The 14,567-nt window shown below is 39.0% G+C and overlaps 1 long non-coding RNA gene across 5 annotated transcripts in view; it reads left to right on the top strand.

Moving 5' to 3' along the window:
* Window positions 1-13,996, top strand: part of LOC117680156 (uncharacterized) — a 97,184-nt gene extending 83,188 nt beyond the window's left edge. For 4 of the 5 annotated variants that reach the window (XR_015729147.1, XR_009621187.2, XR_009621186.2 and 1 more), the window contains 3 exons: window positions 10,757-10,830; window positions 11,629-11,726; window positions 12,822-13,996. This is a non-coding gene — a long non-coding RNA (uncharacterized LOC117680156). Of the gene's footprint in view, window positions 1-66; window positions 139-10,756; window positions 10,831-11,628; window positions 11,727-12,821 lie in introns of those variants that run through there. The other variant, XR_004595553.3, reaches the window with a different exon arrangement.
* The last annotated feature ends 571 nt before the right edge of the window (window positions 13,997-14,567 follow it).

Here is a 14,567-nt window from a genome sequence, read left to right as displayed (position 1 = left end):
ACAAATGTCGCTCTAGGACGCCGCACTTGCTCTCCTTAAAGGCCCAGGCTTTCCAGAGTTATGCTGGAACACACAGACACACAGACACATACACACACACCAGGGGTGTCTTACTCCCACAGTGTTTATCTCCAGAGGGTAAGTCATCTGTGTACCAAGTTTGGTCGAAATTGCTCTAGGCATTCCAGAGTTATGCTTGAACAAATGAACAAACATCCATCCATCCATCCTTTTATATATATATGTATATGTATATGTATATGTATATGTATATGTATATGTATATGTATATGTATATGTATATGTATATGTATATGTATATGTATATATGAAGAAGAAGATTGAGATCTAAACCTCATGGTTAAGTTTGCTAATACTTACTTACTGGGTTGCAATATATTTGAATTATTTTTAAGGATAATAAATTCCTTTCAAAGACAGTTCAGCTAAAGAATTTTAAACTAATGAGACATGCTTATCAACAAGGCATTTTTTTCAGTAATAAATGTCAGAATTCCAGTTATAGTAAATGCTGGGTTTGTGTTACTCTATATATATTTAAAGTGTTTGCAATGTGAAAATTAGCATATTCATAACTACATGCATGTTTCCTTGCTACTAGCTTAGCTGACAATAAATGTTTCCATAATTATGGAATTTCCCTTCCATCAAACTAAAAAATACCATTGTGGTTGTCTCTTCATGCAATTTAATGAGACCAACATAGATAATTAAGAATAATTTATGCCTTTGTGAAGATATAATAAAATATCTTATCATATTAATGATATTCCTATAAGCAATACCCATTCAGTAGAGAATGTACATTTGTATATTTAATTCTCAGAACTGTAAAACTGGAAGACACGCACACACACCACTTAGGATTCAACACCAATGTAGTTGGATTCAAAATAATTTTTCAGGTTATAGAATGGTTAACCCACACATTCAGAGAGATATCATATTTTGTTAATGTTTCCATTATACCATCAGTGAAGCTTTCCAACATATGGTGGCTTAGCTTTTGTTATGTTAACTTGCCAAACAAATTATCTACCATGGCATCTTCATATCTATTTTTTCCAGCTAAAATAATTTAAAAAGGCTAAGCCTGGTTATGTGGTGTATAGAGAAAATAAGAATGGTTCTCCATAATGTGCTTTAAACATGTTGATTGATATTTGTGAATTTTCATTGAAGATTTAAAGATTTAAATTGCAGGAAATTTATAGCATCTCGATCTAAGCATATTTAGTGCAACTGGCTTTAATCCTTTTTTTATCAAACAGTGGATAAGGCATTGTTTTGAATCAATCAGAATAGCTGGAAGAGACCTTGGACGTCTTCTAGTTCAACACCCTGCAGGACAGGGGAGGAGCAGGAAATCCTATACCCGTGATGGTGAACCTATGGCACGCATGTCGGAAGTGGCACACAGCCATGATGCCTGGCATGCGCGGTGTCGCCCATTCCTCTTCCGGGTTTCCGGGTCATGCATGCGCACCAGTCAGCTAGTCTGCTGGTTTCTGGTGCACATGGGCATGCGATGATCAGCTGGCCTTCACGTGTGTGGAACCAGCCAGCTGAAGGCGCGCTCTTAACACGGGTGTGCACCAGCCATGTTGTCATCACCCGCATACAGCTCCGGGACATCCACCCATTGCCAGACAGGAGCGCTGCTGCCAGTCATTCCCCTGCACCCGTCCGCCTGCTTGCCTCGTCACCACCACTGCCGCTGCGAGGAAAGGCCCCAAAGCTGCACTGCTTGGGATCCACGTGGGCTGCCACAGGGGGAGACCAGGTATGGCTGGAGTGCGAGGCTGGCAGGAGGAGGAACACCTGCTGACTCTTAGCCAGCGCAAACGGCCTGCCGCCGCTGCCCTCTCTGCCCTGCTAGCTGCTTCTGCCGCTGCCAGGGAAGCAGCAACGTGAGAACTGCCACCCCAGGGGCAGAGGGGTGGCAGCGGCAAGGATGGGCAAGCTGGGGCTTCCTTGTCTCTCTGCACAAGCAGGCTTCTAGTGTGGCCCAAGGCCTGGGGAGGGGATTGAAGCCCCAGCACACCTATACTTTCTGCTGCCACCCATCGCCCCCGCTGCCAGCGCTTCTCACGCTTCCCTGTCAGTGACAGGAGCAGCCGGCAGCAGGCTTCAATCCCTCCCCCCCCGAGGCCTGAAATGCAATGCACTTTTTTGGCCTCCGCATGCCCCATTTTTGGATTTGGAGAGGAAAGGGTTTTCGGGCGGCAGCGCTGAGATCCCCTCCCCAAATCAAAAAAGTGCACTGCGTTTCAGGTGGCGGATCTGGCCAGGATCTGGCCTTATGTGGAGAAGGAGGAGGAATGTGCAATGTGCACCGGAGAACCATGGAGGAAAGCCTTTTCGGGCAGCAGCACTGCGATCAATTGTACGTTGTGGTCTACTTTGTTGAATGCCTTACTGAAGTCTAAGTAAACTATGTCAACAGCATTTCTCTGATCTACTAATTTAGTCACGTTGTCAAAAAATGAAATAAGATTTGGCATGATCTGTTTTTAACAAACCTGTGCTGGCTTTTAGTTATAACTTTATTTGATTCTAGATGTTTGCAGATCTGTATTTTGATTATCTTTTCCAGTATCTTTCAGGTATTGATGTCAGTTTGATTGGTCTGTAATTTTCTAGGTCTGTTTTCCCCCCTTTTTTGAAGATGGGATTCACATCAGCTCTTTTCCAATCCTCAGATAGTTCCCCAGTGCTCCAGGATTTTTTAAATATTTGAAAGATTTGTCAAGATCAGGTGTTCTCTTACTGTTTTCTTGCTTATTTTAATTTTAATTTCTAATCTTATGGTTATGTTTTTGGTACATTGGGCTATAGTTTCTTTTTGTGTGAAGACTGATGCAAAGAATGAATTAAGCAGCTCTGTTTTTCAGCCTGTTACTTCCTTGCCAACGTCTCTCTTTAATGGATCAACTGTTTCCTTGACTTTTATTGTTATTTATATGTTGAAAGAAACGTTTTTAAAAATTATCTTTGACTTTTGTTGCAGGTCCTTGTTCATTCTGAGCCTTTGATTTCCTGACTTCATCTTTGCAAGTTATGGCTATCTGCTGATATTCTGCCTTAGTTATCTGTCCCTCTTTCCATTCTTTTGTACTTATCCTTTTTATCTTTTAGTTTATCAGAGAGATATTTATCAGAGAAACCATGCTGGTTTCTTCTTGGATTTCTTGTTTTTCTTTTTCAGTGGTATTGTGCTACATTGGGCTTTTATGATCCTCTTTTTCAGAGTTTCTCATGTTTCTATAGTTGTTTTTCCTTTTAGGATTTTCATTCTATTGAAAATTTCCTAGGCTGTCTCTGAGTTTGTTAAAATCAGCTCCTTTAAAGTTTAAGACACTGGCTGGATTATGTTCTATTGCTTATGTTTGCATCATATTGAATTCCAATATGACATAGTGACTCTTGCCCAAAGGTGAGGGCAACTTCAGCTCCGTCTATCACTTCTCTATTAGTAACAATTAGGTTCAGTGTAGCTTTTCCTCTAGTTCCCTCCTCTACTTTTGGATGACAAAGTTGTTAGCTAGGTTGGTTAGGAATCTGTTCAATCTCCCATTTAATGCAGAATATGTCTCCCAGTTGATATCTGAGTAGTTAAAGACTCCCATTACTACTATGGTATGTTTCATGGTTCATCTGGTTCATGTGAGGGTAACTCAGGCATAGCATTAAATTCTTGCCCTCTGGCCACTCTGAAAGGGGTAAAACCTGTGCTAGCGTGAACTGCATTATTATAAGCTACTTCTGCCAAAGGCACTAGTTCGATCCAGTTGTCCTGCTGATAATTAATAAAACAGCGTAGGTACAGTTCCAGAACTGAGTTCATTTGTTACGTGGCCCCATTTGTCTGCAGATGATAACTAGAACTAAGTCCCTGCTTGGTCCCAAGTAGATTCAAAAAAGCTGTCCAGAACTTGGATGTGAATTGGACCCTCTGTTTGAAATAATACTTCGTGGGACCCCATGCAAGCAGTAAATATGGACCAAAACAGTTTAGCCAAGGCTTTAGCCATAGGGATCTTTTGGCATGGGATGAAATGAACCTGTTTTGAGAAAAGATCTGTGAGAACCCAGATCACTGTGTTTCCAGAACTCTTGGGCAGTTCAACAATTAAATCCATTGAGATCTTTCTCAATGGTGCTGAAGAGTCAGTCACTGGATGCAGTAGACCAGGGTTTTTGCCCTGCCTGCATTTAGCGACAGTGCAAATGGGACAGCTTGCTATATAACTTTCTATGTCATTTTTAAATGAAGGCCACCAGAACTGCCGTTTCAGTAAATGTAATATTTTTACAAAACCAAAGTGACCAGCTAATCTGGAGTTGTGACAAGCTTGCATAGTTCTCAGCCTTTCCCTAGCTGGGACATACAGCTTATTTCCCACCCAAGTTAACCCCTCTTTTATTATGCAAGTATTACTAAACCACTCATCTGTTTCTAAGGCTTTTTTGAAATTTGTGGTGGTGGCATTGTCTAAGGTGGAGGGGTCATTCTTTGAGAGCATGTGATGACCTTAGCTGCTAATTGGGAGGTTGGGATCATGGCAGGGATGAAATCAAGCAGGTTCTGACAGGTTCTGGAGAACTGGTAGCGGAAATTTTGAGCAGTTCAGAGAACCGGTAGCGGAAATTTTGAGTAGTTCAGAGAACCGGTAGCGGAAATTTTGAGCAGTTCAGAGAACCGGTAGTGGAAATTTTGAGTAGTTCAGAGAACTGGCAAATACCACCTCTGGCTGGTCCCAGATTGGGGTGGGAATGGAGATTTTGCAATATCCTTCCCCAGGAATGGGGAAGGAATAGGGATTTTGCAATAACCTTTCCCTGGAGTGGGGTGGAAATGGAGATTTTGCAGTATCCTTTCCCTGCCATGCCCACAGAACCAATAGTAAAAAAAAATGGATTTCACCACTGGATCATGAACTTAATTACTTCTGCCTTGACACTGTTGTATTGTTGTAGTCTGGACAAGGCATCTGCCAAAATGTTTTTCCATCCTGGTAAATACGTACTTCAAAGTGAAATTAAAGCGTTTGAAGTACTGTGCCCACCCTTGTATTGGAGACATTTTCCGGGGTGGTGGGGTGGTGGTTTGAGTGCTTCCAAGTTCTTGTGGTCGGTCCATACTTGGAAAAGTATTTTACTTACTTCCAAGAAATGTCTCCAAGTTAGGAGTGCCCACCTAACTGCAAATGCCTCCTTTTCCCATATTGCCCATCTCTGTTCAGTGTCAGTTAACTTCCTAGAGGTGTATGCACATGTTTGTAATTTGTCTTCATTCTCTTGGAGTAAAACAGCACCAACTGCCACATCACTGGCATCGGCCTGGATTACAAATGGTTTCTCTGGATCTGACTGTTTTAATATAGGTTCAGCCAAAAGAGTTTTTTCAGTTTTTCAAATGCTGCTTGGCAGTCCATAGTCCAATTCAGTGGTTGGCTAGGTTTTGGTTTATCTACCCCCTTGGTTTTTAACAGATTTGTAACTGACAACGTTATTTGGGCAAAAGCGGAGGCAAACTGCCTTTTTTTCTTTTCTTTTTTCTTCCTGTCACAGGAATGCTGGGTTATGCCTCTTTTTAAGAAACTATTGATGCCTGCTCTTTTATAGATGTCTGCACATTTTCTTCCAGGGAGTGGCTATGAAAGTGATTGCTCAGTTCCAGAGGAGATTCATTGGAGTGGGGTAGGGTAGATAGTAGGGGCTTTGCTCTTGGTTGTTGTTTTCTTCTAAAAATGACATGTTTCCATTGGTCTTCCCTTTAAGTTCATTTAGTGTCATTTTTTACAGAACCTGGTTGTTCTCTATTGTGTTCAATTTGGATGTATTAGTTTTCTTGTTTCTTCTTTTGTGTTTGATGATCCCAAGGCAAATGAATTGTCCACATGAATGTAATCAATAATTTATTTGGCTACATTAGATAAATTAATTTAATGGCCAAAACAGATAAACCAAAGATGTAATAGATAACCATGATATATACATTGAAATAAACTTAGAAAGTATTGACAAATTTAAGGCTGTTGATAATAATGGCAATTGCAACAAATTTAGTGTCTCTTTTAGAGATAAGATATCTTGTACAGTGACTTGTCAGCTAAGAGAAAGAAAAGGTTCTCTTCGGAGCTAGCATGAGAATAGCTTTGTGGCGAAGGTTGTTGAGAGTGTGGTGGCACGACAGTTTCCCTGGTTCCTGGAGGAAACGGTTTATCTAGATCCATTCCAGTCGGGTTTCAGGCCTGGGCACAGCACGGAAACGGCATTGGTCATGTTGGTGGATGATCTCTGGAGGGCTCGGGACAGGGGTTGTTCCTCTGTCCTAGTCCTATTAGATCTCTCTGCGGCTTTTGATACCATCGACCATGGTATCATGCTGCGCTGACTGGAGGGGTTGGGGATAGGGGGCACCGTGTTGCGGTGGTTCTTCTCCTTCTCTCCGACTGGTCACAGTTCATGTTGACAGGGGGACAGAGATCGACCTTGAGGCGCCTTGTGTGTGGGGTGCCGCAAGGGTCGGTTCTCTCACCCCTTCTGTTCAACATTTATGTGAAGCCGCTGGATGAGATCATCCGTGGTTTCGGGATGAAGTGTCATCTGTACGCTGATGATACTCAGCTGTACATTTCCACCCCGGACCACCCCAACGATGCCCTTGATGTGATGTCCCGGCGCCTGGAGGCCATGCGGATCTGGATGGGGAGAAACAGGCTCAGGCTCAACCCGTCCAAGACCGAGTGGCTGTGGCTTCCGGCATCCCGATATAGTCAGTTGGTACCATCGCTGACTTTTGGGGGCGAGTCGTTGGCCCCCACAGAGAGGGCTCGCAACTTGGGTGTCCTCCTGGATACACGGCTGTCTTTGGAAGAGCATATGACGGCCGTGGCCGGGGGGGCTTTTTATCAGGTTCGCCTGATCCACCAGTTGCGTCCCTTTCTGGATTGGGATGCCTTATGCACAGTCACTCATGCCCTTGTCACTACTTGGTCCAAGCTACTGTCATTACAGTAGCTTGGACTACTGTAATGCTCTCTACATGGGGCTCCAACTGGTCCAGAATGTGGCCGCGCGGGTGGTGATGGGGGAGACTCGGTGCTCCCATGTAACACCTCTCCTGTGCGAGCTGCACTGGCTCCCAGTGGTCTTCCGGGTGCGCTTCAAGGTATTAGTTACCACCTTTAGAGCGCTCCATGGCTTAGGACCTGGGTATTTACGAGACTGCCTTCTGCTGCCAGTAGCCTCCCATCGACCAGTACACTCCCACAGAGAGGGGTTCCTCAGGGTGCCGTCGACCAAACTCAGCTTGAAAGTTTTCTTGCAGATGTTTCATTACCAAACTAGACAACATCATCAGTACTAGAAGGGAGTGCTCTTATCAAGTATATGAGTTTGCTCATATAATAGTCTAGTTGCTTACCCTGTCAGTGTTGATCAGTTGCTTCACAAAAAGTGTTTTGATTGGTGCTGGGTCTCTACAGCCTCAGGCAGGGAAGGGCCATTCTGCACCCTCAAATGTTGTTTAAAATATAGAGTTTCCCAACATTTCTTTAGGAACCTCCAAAATGTAAACTGTGGTTACTCATCCTAAAATGAATCGTCTTTACCTCAAGCTTCAAAATTTGCTGTTTGCTGGGAAGGTGTGTAGCTAAAAGTCAGTCTACATTTAGTCTAAATCTGATTTTGGGGATATTTCTTCATAACCAAACAAAAGTGTATTTTCTGTGCAGTTCACACCCCTTGCTCACAAGGATGTCAAGGATCTGGATGTCACAAAGCAAAGTCCACATTTTGTAATTAACCCTCACATCCCATTTTGGCTGGCAGAGTGCTGCAGGAGGCTGTGCCGTCATGCCCATCCTGGCCATACCCCCTGGCCATGCCCCTGGCCCTCTGAGGTGAAACACAAACTTGATGCGCCCCTCAATGATATTGAGGGTTATAGGAATTATTTTAATAAATAATAAATAATTTGTCTCCCAAAATAAGCTTGCATGGGTTGAAATCCCATTTATGGACACAACTATGTGGTTTCTTTCTGGAAATTCTTTTGAGTTCTCATTGTAGTTTGGTATAATCTGTTAATATCCCATATACATATTACATCATAGCTAGTTAGTTTCTGAATTCAGAGAAATGTATCCTATAATTTGAAGTTAGTAAAATGCTAAAATAATTATAATACAACAAATTCAGATTCAAAAATAAAACAAATTGGAATGGAATGGAAAACGCAGAACAGACTAGGGCTAAAGCAGCAGCTAATATTTAGAATCTATATATCCCAACAGTTACTTCTATAGATTTTTGCTAATGTGGATAAAAAGCTAGGCAGATTTAGCTCTATCCTATGTTTAAGAAAAAGAAATGAAATATTGTACAATACAGTATTAGAAAAGCTGAGACCATGGAAAATATGGGGGAAAAAACAACAAGTTTAAAGAGCAGCAGGTCTAATAGCTACATCTAGATTTTGATGGAAGCAGTCAGCTGGTTAATGTGGCTTCTGTCTAGTTTGCATTGAATATTATCTATTTTTATTGCATGGATGGTAAGAGACTTTGCTAAATTCAAGCTTAGCAGCCTATTTGTCAGCTCTTTAATATATACAAGGAGTGGAGTGCTCTACATTATATTGTTGTATAGTAGAATATGCAACTTATAATAGAGTTTTTCTCTACTTCATCTTATACAAAATCAAATCAAAGTGGGGTCATTTTAAGTTTTTTAAAATCAATCATGCCTTGTGATTTATTAGAACTGAATGCTTTTTCTGAAATTCCACAAATTTACATCCTGTCACCATCACATTTTCTGTAAAAATCACTCATTCCTCCCACATGCAAAACAGGCCACATAACTCATCAAACACTTACTCATTCAACCTTCCTCTAGTTAAACAGACAATAGAATAGAGAAAATCTAGATGGAACTGGAAAGTGCTAGCTACACCATGGCATTATGCAGATTTGTTGTTTGCATAACTACTTGCTGCTGATGCTGTAATAATGCTTCAAAAATTGTTCTGCAGACAGTGGGATGCTTCTAGAATATTTTGCCTCATTTTATTTCTAGTCCAAACCTCTCTGATAAGAGAGCAGGGAGAATTTAAAGATTAATATCAGATGTTTGAGGTTGGCAAGGTCAAGAAAAAAGGCACAATAGGATTCCAGGATTGCTCATAACCACTGTAAATTAGAATAAAATTTTGAAAGCCTATCAGAGCTTCTCTTTATCTTATTTTGAATAAAATGAAGAAAGGTTTATTTGAGATTTCTTTCTTACAATTTCATCTTTTTAGTATGAGTAATCTTTTCTGAAACTCCTCTCTAAACAGTTTGAGCATTTCATTTCCATTCCCAAGGTCAGATCTACATTCTTTCACACTAGTTAAACTGTAAAAACTGGTGGTTGTAAATTTATACTGAGCCCTGATTAGGTGAATCTTGCAAGAATATTAAAGATTGAAGAATCAGAGCAAACCCTAGTAAGAGTATTTGCCTTCTACTTAATAGAGTAGAAGTTAGGAAGGAGAAGACTGGAACTTGGTTGCATCTTAGTGCTATAGAGTAAAACAATATTCCCCTTTCCATTTTTCCCTCACAGAAATAATCCCGTGCGATAGATTGAGCTGGAGGCAGGCTAAGGATTTTACATATAGTAAAATTTGTCTAAATACACAATGCTCCTTCAGGTGATATCAAGTAAGTCCTTACTTAATCATTGTAGGATGAAAAATAAGGCCCATTGTAAAAGCATAAATATTATACTTAAATTGACAGAAATTTCTTTTAAAAACAATAGATCCATTGCTCTATTAAAAATAGTGATTTTAACTTCTGAATCAGACCCCCCAAATATATAATAATTATGCCCATCAAAAAGTCTACTATGCATATTCCAGATGTCCTTGTTTCTATAGTTAACATACGCAGCAATCAGATGCCCAGTAGAAAATCCTTATTAGGTTAATTACAGATCTTGAAGAAGGTCAATGTGCCCTTTTGGCATGTTTCACATAATCCATCCTGTGTTCTGGTGGAAAAACAAAATAATTTAAAATTATCTATATATGGAGGGACACTAGAAATCACAGCAAGCAGTTGTCATAGTCTGTTCCTATCTGTGGCTTATGCCTATCTATTAAACCAGCATTCCATCATTGTAAGATAAACAAACCTTTCCACAAGTTGATATTTTGAATAAATTCTGGTCCTAAAATTTATTATGTAAACATATATGCTTAACTAAGGAATTTTGTGTAAGTGAATTAATATGAATTTCTGGTTATCAACAAACATTTATTTGGTCTATCTGAAATGCCTAAGAACTCAGAATGCAGAATATAGAATAATAGAGCTGGAAGGGATTTCATATATTTTAGTTTCCAGGCCACTAATTATCTTTGTTGTTCTTCTCTGAACTCTTTCTAGAGTCTCATTATCTTTTTGTACCATGATGACCAAAATTCAATACAATATTCCAAGGGTGGTCTTAGCAAAGCAGTATATAGTGATACTAATACTTCATGTGATCTTGATACTCTTCCTCTAATGATGCAGCCTGGGATCACACTGACATCTGGCAGCTGCAGCATACTGCTGTCTCATACATAAATGGTTGCCCACTAGGACACCTTGATCAATCTATCAATCAATTCCAACTTCTCACGGGGGAAAAAAAAAGATCTCGTTTTGGAATTGATTGAACTTTATTTTTTTAGTCCCAGAAACTTTTCTTTCCCTGCACATGACGGCAAGAAACGTGACAGAGAAATGCAATGGACCTGGAAATCAGGTAGGCAAAGAAATGCTTGAGGGAAGCAAGGGCATCTGGGCGCCAGGAGCGGAAATGGGCCCATCTGTTTCCAGCAGTTGCTCAGGCCCACTGGAGGGAAGGCCAGCACTTTAACATGGTGGCATTCTAGATCTGGCTGGGAAGGGACAGCTGGCATGGACACTGCAGGCAGGATGCCCACTTGCTTTAGCATCCTCCTCGACACTCTGGCGGTCTGCTGGTGCTTTGGCCATGGGCTGCTGCCTTATGCATAAGCCCCGCCCCTCCACCTGCTGTAAAGTGAGGCAGTTTTCTTGAATTTTTGGGCAGGGTTTTTCTTCCCCGCCTGGAAAGAAGTTGAATGAAAACAAGATGCGTTCTGAAAAACACAGATTTTTCCAAACACATCTAACCAGTTTGCCAAACTCAGCAAAAAATTAGCTACCAGTTCTACCAAACTAGTGCAAACTGGCTAAATCCCACCACTGGTTGTTCTACTTAAGTTTCAGTGACAGAACAAAAAGTAATACAGGACCTTTCAATGGTATGTACTATTTTCATACATGTTATTGCTCTTGTACTATTCAAGCACTCCAAACAGACAGCAACAACAGCCAGAAGAAAATCATTCTTAAATTTAAAGTAGATATTTTGGTTTGGGGGACTTAACACTAATTTAAGTTTCATATAAACATCAGGGAAAGACCATCAAATTTAGCTCAAATTTTAGTGACTAAACAGAGTCACTAGATGTCATATAGCTTTCTTGACAACAATATGAAAATAGATTGTTCTCTTTTTCTGGTAATTTTTTTTCAGCTTCCAGATCTTGGCTATGATCTTGGGATACCATGGTTCTCTTCTTTTCTATGTGGACAATGGAGTCAGTGATCATTGGGAGAAATCCAGCCTTTAAGGTACTACAATATGACTTCCCAGAGTTTGATAATATTTTCACTTAAAATATATGAGAAACCATTGGGAGAGAACACCCACCTGTTCAAGATGAGATGTCATCATTATGATAAAGACAACTGATTTTTATACTGGCTTTTACTAGCTTCAGTCTCAGCTGGAGGGAAAATGCTGTGGATGTCTTGCTCATTATATCAACTTTGATTCTGGACAGGATTGTATTATTTTTCTCTTTAAAATTCTTTTAAAAATACTGTCATTCTATCCTTTTTTGATAGAGGTTTGTTTAAAAGAATACTGGAGATAGGATTAGATTCCTTAATTTTACATTTTAACTAGAATGAACTGCTTTATATTTATACATAGAAAGCAAAACTAGGAAATAAGTAATACAATACATATTTTTTGCATTGTAAACTTATTTATATTTTGTATTTCAAGCAAATATTACATTCTAAATAATGTAAGTATTGCAGCTCTACTTTTTACTATCATTTCAAAACCAATTCTAATGTTTATTTTGATGTTTCTTAATAGTTTGCTAACATAATAGCTTACATGATCAGGATTTGAAAAAAGTTCACCCAGTGGCCAAGCCAAGTATTATGGAAATTCATTATAAACATTGACTTCTAAATATTATGACTAGACAGGAGGATAGTTAAATTGTAAGTAACCAGCATCATTCTCTGCATATGCAGAAATATACATGTGTTTCCTGAAGGCTTTCTAAAATACGAGTTATGAAGTGAAATAAGAAATGTTTTCAATTATCGTGAAAGATACTTCCTTCTAGAGTGTCATGATATAAGCAGTGGAGGGTGCTGTGGAGAAGACTAATAGCAAAAAGAGAACAGTGTATTAAAGAACTGTTGAACATTCCCCCCCAAATTAGCTCATCTCTAATTAGCTCTCTTGTGTCCTTCTGTGCTTTGTGCAATATAGTGTTTGTTTAAAACTGTTAAGACCTGGATACATTTTAAAAGTTAACCTCATGGGTCTTTTTTTTTTTTCGTAGAAGGGAGACCAAAATAAATAAATCTTTGACTGATCAAACAAAGTTGCTCTACCTATTAACTATTAACTCTCTTTTTTAGATAAAATATTCCGGTGAAGGAATAATATGCGGTCTTCCAGATGTGATTGCTCCCAGGAACTCCCACCATTTGCCATATAGCCTAAAGCAGAGAACAGCTGCAGTTTAACCATCTAAGGCCATTCTTTCTTTATCTGTCAAACAGACAGATAGCTAAGGACGTTCGTGTGAGCATCCTGGATGTCTTCCTTTTCAAACAATTTAATTTTGCTTAACATTCTCTATGTTTAGATGTTAAAACATGCTCAAGTAACTATTATGTTTTGCTTTAAGACAAATGGGTAGTAAAGAAGCAATTTTAGAATCACAAACATTCAAACAATATCACTGATATAAATGAGAATCACAACTGATTAAACTACGTCATTCTGAAAAAATGAAAGTACACAATTACTTAAAGTCATTTACTCCTTTTGGCTTTGACAGAACCAAATCAAATGTATATGGAAATATTTCAATATTATTGTATATTATTATTTAATGGATTATACTATCTGCCATATGGGAGAGAAGAAAGCCATACTTTGAATGATAGAAATATTTTAATGTGTCAATATAGTTTATTACATTTTAGTAAAAAGATATAGCATGTCTTTTGCTATATTCAAGATATTTCTTGTAAAATGTTGCAATCTTCATTGCAGTATCTGTATTTGGTCTAGTAGTTTAAGGCACAAAGCTGGAAACCAAGAGACTATGAGTTCTAGTTCCATTTTAAGCATGAAAGCCATGGGGGTGACTTTGATCCAGTACTCTCTCTCTCAGCCCAATCCACATCACAGGATTGTGGTTTGTAGAAAATAGGAGGAGAAAAGAGTATATTTTCACTACATTGAATTACTTATAAATAATAAAGGTGGAAAATAAATAAATCTATGAAATGGGCCAGTGCAATTTACTGCCTAAAATGTATTTTATTTCTCTTAATTATATAAGTATAGGATTGATAGATAGAATTAGTTAATTCATTGGTAAAATTATTTGTACAAATCATTTTCTGGAAAAAAAATACTCTACTAATGCCACTATTACTAAAAGAGCAATAATAGGATAGGCTTAAAATATTGCTTTCTGATCAGTCAGTCATAAAAAGTTGTCTGTAAGGGCTAAGATCTTATATTGCTGGCTATCATTAAATCAGTATGTTTCTTTTCTGTTAATAAACTTGACTACAAAGAATGTTAAACTTTCATGATATGTAAATATAACATAAAAATAATTCACAATGATCTGGGATAATAAAATCTAGGACTACTTGCCTAAAACATTGACACAATATCAAAGAAAATAAGTTCATAATTCTATATTTCAGATCTGTTCCACATCTGATCATAATATGTATATTAACATGTTTATTAATATGTAATTAATTTTCTAGACATTTATGTCAGTGCTTAGACCAGCTGAAAATAATCATTCTGCATCTATTCCCCATATGCCTATTGGCTCACTTTTGACCTCCACACGTGGTCTGCAAAAGAAAGGCTGTACAGTACTAGCTTCTCATAACTTGGAGCTCTTCAAATGACTAATTATTGTATACTGTACTATTAACGGCAACCATACTTTATGTCCTGGATCCTTCTGGGTGTGTTATCTCTTTCGCACTGACTAAATTCTGACTCAGGCTTGTTGTTCAATAATTAGATTAATAGTTTTTTTCAGACTTTATGTAAATTTGAGGAAAGGTGGGAGCAGAATAGTGGCCATCATCCTCAAGCTTGCCCCCCTTTTTTTCTGCTGGCTT

The sequence above is a fragment of the Pantherophis guttatus genome, chromosome 8 (assembly GCF_059756535.1).
Source record: "Pantherophis guttatus breed Tessera chromosome 8, ASM5975653v1, whole genome shotgun sequence".
Classification (NCBI taxonomy): Eukaryota; Metazoa; Chordata; class Lepidosauria; order Squamata; family Colubridae; genus Pantherophis; species Pantherophis guttatus.
The sequence above is the reverse complement of the archived record's forward strand: the minus strand, read 5'-3'. Positions and strand labels throughout refer to the sequence as shown.